This window comes from Heterodontus francisci, unplaced genomic scaffold, assembly GCF_036365525.1.
Source record: "Heterodontus francisci isolate sHetFra1 unplaced genomic scaffold, sHetFra1.hap1 HAP1_SCAFFOLD_51_1, whole genome shotgun sequence".
Classification (NCBI taxonomy): domain Eukaryota; kingdom Metazoa; phylum Chordata; class Chondrichthyes; order Heterodontiformes; family Heterodontidae; genus Heterodontus; species Heterodontus francisci.
The window spans coordinates 4127904-4133514 of record NW_027141937.1 but is presented as its reverse complement, the minus strand read 5'-3'; the positions used below and the strand labels follow the sequence as shown (position 1 = coordinate 4133514).

The 5611-nt window shown below is 44.4% G+C and overlaps 1 non-coding gene across 1 annotated transcript; it reads left to right on the top strand.

The window, feature by feature from the left end:
* Positions 1 to 970: 970 nt before the first annotated feature.
* On the top strand, positions 971 to 1042 carry trnaw-cca (transfer RNA tryptophan (anticodon CCA)). Its single transcript has one exon. It is a non-coding gene; the product is annotated as a tRNA-Trp (tRNA).
* The last annotated feature ends 4569 nt before the right edge of the window (positions 1043 to 5611 follow it).

Here is a 5611-nt window from a genome sequence, read left to right as displayed (position 1 = left end):
AGGTTCCAACAGAGAAGTTTTCTGGAAAATACCTGCTGCAGTTTTAAAATTGATGAACTGGAACATCTGATACTAACTTTCAAATAACTGGAGTGATTGTATAGTTCTCATAGTGGAGAGAAGGAGTTGTTTATAAATATAAGCAGAAAGACACATTTGTGGATTGGCGAATGAGCTTTAACTTTCTGAAATGTATTTGTCCATTGGTTGCAGGTCACTGGAAATTCTTTTTTACATTTCAATTGTAGCAGCAGCAGTTAGCAGCAAAATGTCTGATTAATCAGAGTAGTGGGCCTGGGAAACACTTAAACAGCCGAGACCCTGTAAAACAGAACTCCAAGTAATAGTTTAAATACGGCACTGAACTGACAGAGCGGTAAAGGCCTGCTCAGGTCAGGAAAAAATACCCGACCCGAACCCGACAGAACCACATTGGACCCGAGCCCGACCCGGCCCAAGTATCTCCATTTATTCCCACGCCCAAACTAACCCGAACCTTACCCGACCACCGGAATGTTCACTTTACCTACCTCCCGATTCCGAATCTACAGGAAACTGCAGCATGAGCGCAATGACGTCATAGAGATGCTCACTTGCTCACTGAGCAGACTCAGAGTTTCCCTCCTTGATGACCCGGACTCCCAGCTTAGGTTGGCTTTTCAACTTTTGACACTTATTAAACTCAACTTCCCAGCAGAGTTAAATGTAATACTTACTGTGTGTGTCCGACACGGACTCAGCCCGACCTGGACCCAGCCCGACCCGAACCTGGCCCGACCTGACCCGAGCCCGAAAGCCAGACCCGGAAGAGCGACCCGACACGACCCGAACCCGACACGGGACCCGTCGGGTTCAGGTCGGGTGGCAGGCCTTTGCAGAGCGGAGGTCAGATGAGGATTGAATTAATTTCAATCACTGAATCTAAACAAGAAGTAAATCTGCCAGGAATGGAAGACTTTACTTTATCTGTGAGCTTGTGGCGCAACGGTAGCGCGTCTGACTCCAGATCAGAAGGTTGTGTGTTCGAATCGCGTCAGGCTCAGTTTTGTTTTACAGCAGCTCAGGTTCCTGGATTTGATATCAGAAGAGAGTTCGATCCATTGGAATGTTCGTGAATGGTTGAATTTCAAGATCAACTTCAATGGATTAAAGTCCTGATTCCTGGTTCCGTTCCACTTCCATGCTCAGTTCTTATTTCACACTGTTTTATATCAGAACAATGTTTCAGGGATGTGATGTGTCCATTGTTTGTACAATCGCTCTGTCACCCAGTGTGTGAAATAAAACACAAACCGCACAGCATGCGGCTCAAACCCATACCTGGCTCTGTCTATAGGCCGCTTAGTTCAGTTGGTTAGGACGCAGTGTTGATAACAACAAGGCTGTGGATTTGATCCCCATGTGCGCTGTCACATGGTCAGTCAATAATTTGACACATTTTTGTAACACTTAAAATCCAACTTTTAGATGCAAACAAGTTTACTTAAAATGTCAAAGGGAATTTATTTTGAATAACATCCATTGCATCTTTGTCACTGGTCTGGAGTAACACAGAATTCTTTCCAATTATCTTTCGTTTGCTGATAAACATTGAACTCGTGGCCTGTTCTCGTTAATGGTCACGAGCAGCAAAAACAGACAGAGCAAGTCTGACCGCCCAGAGATGTGGAAAAGGCTTCAGTTTGGGACATATGCAGCAAATCAAATGTTCTCCCGGCCCCGAAAGATTCAAAAACTGGGGAAAAGGACACAAGGAGATAGAGAATAAGCTAAAGCTGACAATGTAAATATTTCCCATCCTTGATATCTCTCTATTCCAATCCAACCTTCAGAGTTGGGTCAATAATTTCAGTGTAAATTGTGCAGCTCAAGAGTCAAAACCAAAGGGCGATGCAGAATAAAGGAAAACTGCCAAAACCCCAGATTGAACCAGGGATCTTCGGTCTAACACACTCCCAACAGAGCTATTTCAGTCTCACAGGCTTGGGATGATAAGTGTCAAGTAACATTCGCACCACACAAGTGCCAGGCAATGACCATCTCCAACAAGAGAGAATCTAACCATCTCCCCTTGACATTCAATAGCATTACAATCACTGAATCCCCCACCATCAACATCATGGGGGTTACCATGGGGAGCCATACAAATAACGTGACTACAAGAGCAGGTCAGAGGCTTGGAATCCTGAGGCGAGTAATTACAGTGCAGCTGTTGGCTCCACCCCAGGGGCTGAATTTGTTCTGTAAACCATGAAGCAGCTTCCTCTCAAATCCCAGGTTTATCAATAAATCCTCTTACAAAAGCCCCAAAGTGTGATATATTCCTCTCACTCATCCATGACTCCTGACTCCCCAAAGCCTGTCCACCATCTGCAATTCACAAGTCAAGAGTGTGAAGGAATACTCTCCACTTGCTTGGATGGGTGCAATTCCAACTCAAGAATCTCAACACCGTCCAGGACAAAGCAGCCCACTTGATTGGCACCCCATCTACAAACATTCACTCCCTCCACCATCGGCACACAGTGGCAGCAGTGTGTACCGTCTCCAAGATGCACTGCAGCAATGCACCAAGACTCCTTAGACAGCACCTTCCAAACCCAGCGACCTTTACCACCGAGAAGGGCAAGGGCAGCAAATGCAGGGGATACCACCACCTGCAAGTTCCCCTCCAAGCCACACACCATCCTGACTTGGAACTATATCGCCGTTCCTTCACTGTCGCTGGGTCAAAATCCTGGAACTCCCTTCCTCACAGCACTGTGGGTGTACCTACCCCACATGGACTGCAGCGGTTCAAGAAGGCAGTTCACCACCACCTTCTGATGGGCAATTAGGGATGGGCAATAAATGCTGGCCTAGCCAGCGATGCCCACATCGCATGAATGAATGAATAAAAATGTGAAGTATCCCTTGTGTCATTGTTTTGGTAGAAAATGTAACCCTGGTGGAATTGCCCCTCCCAATCACACCTCACTTCATAGAACATCGAAAATGGAGAAAATTTATGGCTCAGAATGAGACCATTTAGCAATCGTGTCTGTGCCAGCTGAAAAAGAGTGATCCAGCCCAAAACCACTTTCCAGGTCTTGGGAATGGGATCTGAACAGATCTCAGAGCTCACATTATGTGAATGTTCTGTTGAAGTGTTGGTCAGCTGATATACCAGGGGAGATTCACACTGTTCGACACAGTGTGAAATACATTCAAGTATTTATAAAACATTGTAACATGTGAGTAATATTCCCCATTGCTTTCTCAGCACTGATGGATTGTGAAGTGGGAGACAGCCAGAAGTCCCATTGGTCCACACTGACCCTGAGCTGAGAATGAAATGAGAAAAAGTTCAATCTTCAGCAGTGAGATGCTGCAGAGAGGTAAGAGTCCTGAATCAAGGAGAGACTTTCTCATACTGTTGTTGAATCTCATTTCAAACACTCCTTGAACTCTCTGCCGAGGAATTCAGAGCTGGATAACGCCTGTAAAATCAGTCTAAAAAGGAAATAGAAAACACCCACCGTGGGCTCAAACTCAAAAACTTGAGATTCAGAGTTTCATGCTTTCATCGACTGAGCTCACCAGGCCTGAGACAGTGTCCCCGTCCTGTCTGTTATTGGACGGTGCAGCTGTTGGCTCCACCCCAGGGGCTGAATTTGTTCTGTAAACCATGAACCAGCTTCCTCTCAAATCCCAGGTTTATCAGTAAATCCTCTTACAAAAGCCCCAAAGTGTGATATATTCCTCTCACTCATCCAGAATAAAAGTTACATCTTTTGCTCTTTTTACCTTCCAAACATTGACTTCTATTTTACTCAGCATTTATTTCTCTCTCCTTTTTATGTTGTGCATTTCCTAATAAACATTTCATTTCAATTATTTATGAGGGATGAAATGAACAGAAAAGATTTTCTGCAATGGTACCAGGGGTGTGGGACAGAGTGAGTGGTTCGGATCTGGAATATACTGCCTGAGAGTGTGCTGGAGGCAGATTCAATCGTGGCTTTCAAAACGGAATTGGATAAACACCTGAATAGAGAAAATTTGCAGGGCTACAATGAAAGGGCAGAGGAGTGGAATTAGCTGATCTGCTCTTGCAAAGAGCTGTCATGGACATGATGGACTGAATGGTCTCCTTCTGTACTGTAACCATTTGATTCCTTGATTCTAACTCTGTCAAAGTTGTTCTGAACTTGCTCTGCTCCAAGGAGCACAACCCCAGCTTTTCCAGTCTCTGCACACAACTGAAGTTATGAGGAACCATGGGGAACCCACTGTAAACCTTCCTCCAGACAGAAATACAACTGTTCACCACCACACTGTGACCCAGCTGTTCACATGATTTGGATGTGGGGACCAAATGTAGTATTTCCAAGTTTGCAGATGACACAAAACTAGGTGGGAATGTGAGTTGTGAGGAAGATGCAAAGCGGCTTCAAGGGAATTTGGACAGACTTAGTGAGTGGACAAGAAAGTGGCACATGAAATATAATGTGTAAAAACGTGAGGTTATCCACTTTGGTAGGAGAAACAGATGTGCAGATTATTTGTTAAATGGTAAGAGTGTGAATGTACAAAGGGGCCTGGGTGTCCTTGTCTATAAGTGACTGAAAGCTTACATGCAGGTGCAGCAAGCAATTAGGAAGGCTAATGATATGTTAGACTCGATTACAAGAGGATTTGAGTACAGGAGTAGTGAAGTCTTGCTTCAATTGTATATAACCTTGGTTGGACTGCACTTTGGAATACTGTGTGAAGTTTTGTTCCCCTTACCTTAGGAGGGATATCATTGCCATAGAGGGAGTGCAACGAAGGTTCACCAGACTTGTTCCCGGGATGGCGGGACTGTCAAATGAAGAGAGATTGGGGAAACTGGGCCTGTATTCTCTAGAGTTTTGAAGAATGAGAGGTGATCTCATTGAAACTTACAAAATATTTAAAGGGATAGACAGGTAGATGAAGCTAAGATGTTTCCCCCGGTTGAGGAGTCTAGAACCAGGGGACACAATTTCAACGTAAGGGGAAAGCCACTTAGGACAGCGATGAGGAGAAATTTCTTTACTCAGTGGGTTGTGAATCTTTGGAATTCTCTACCTCAGAGGGCTGTGGAAGCTCAGTCATTGAGTATGTTTAAAGCAGAGATTGACAGATTTCTAAATACAAATGACATAGGGGATATGGAGATAATGTGGGAAAAAGGCATTGAAGTGGACGATCAGTCGTCATCATATTGAATGGCAGGGTGGGCTCGACGGGCTGAATGGCGTACTCCTGCTCCTATGTTCCTATCAGTCTGCAAACTTCATATCCATGCTGTCATTGTCCCTTTTATTCCATGGGCTTCAGTTTTACTGGCAGTCTAGTATGTGACATCATCAAGAAGGTTTTCAATAAGTTGAATAAGGAGAAATTGTTTCCAGTGGCAAAAGGGTCATAAACCAGAGGATGTATTTATCAGGTGATTGAGAAAAGACCAGAGGCGAAATGAGGAATGATTTTTTATCCAGTGATGTGTTGTGATCTGGAATGCACTGTCTGATCGGGACTTGAAAGCAGATTCAGTAGTAACTTTGAAAAGCAATAGGGATAAATACTGGAAGGAAAAATGTACAGA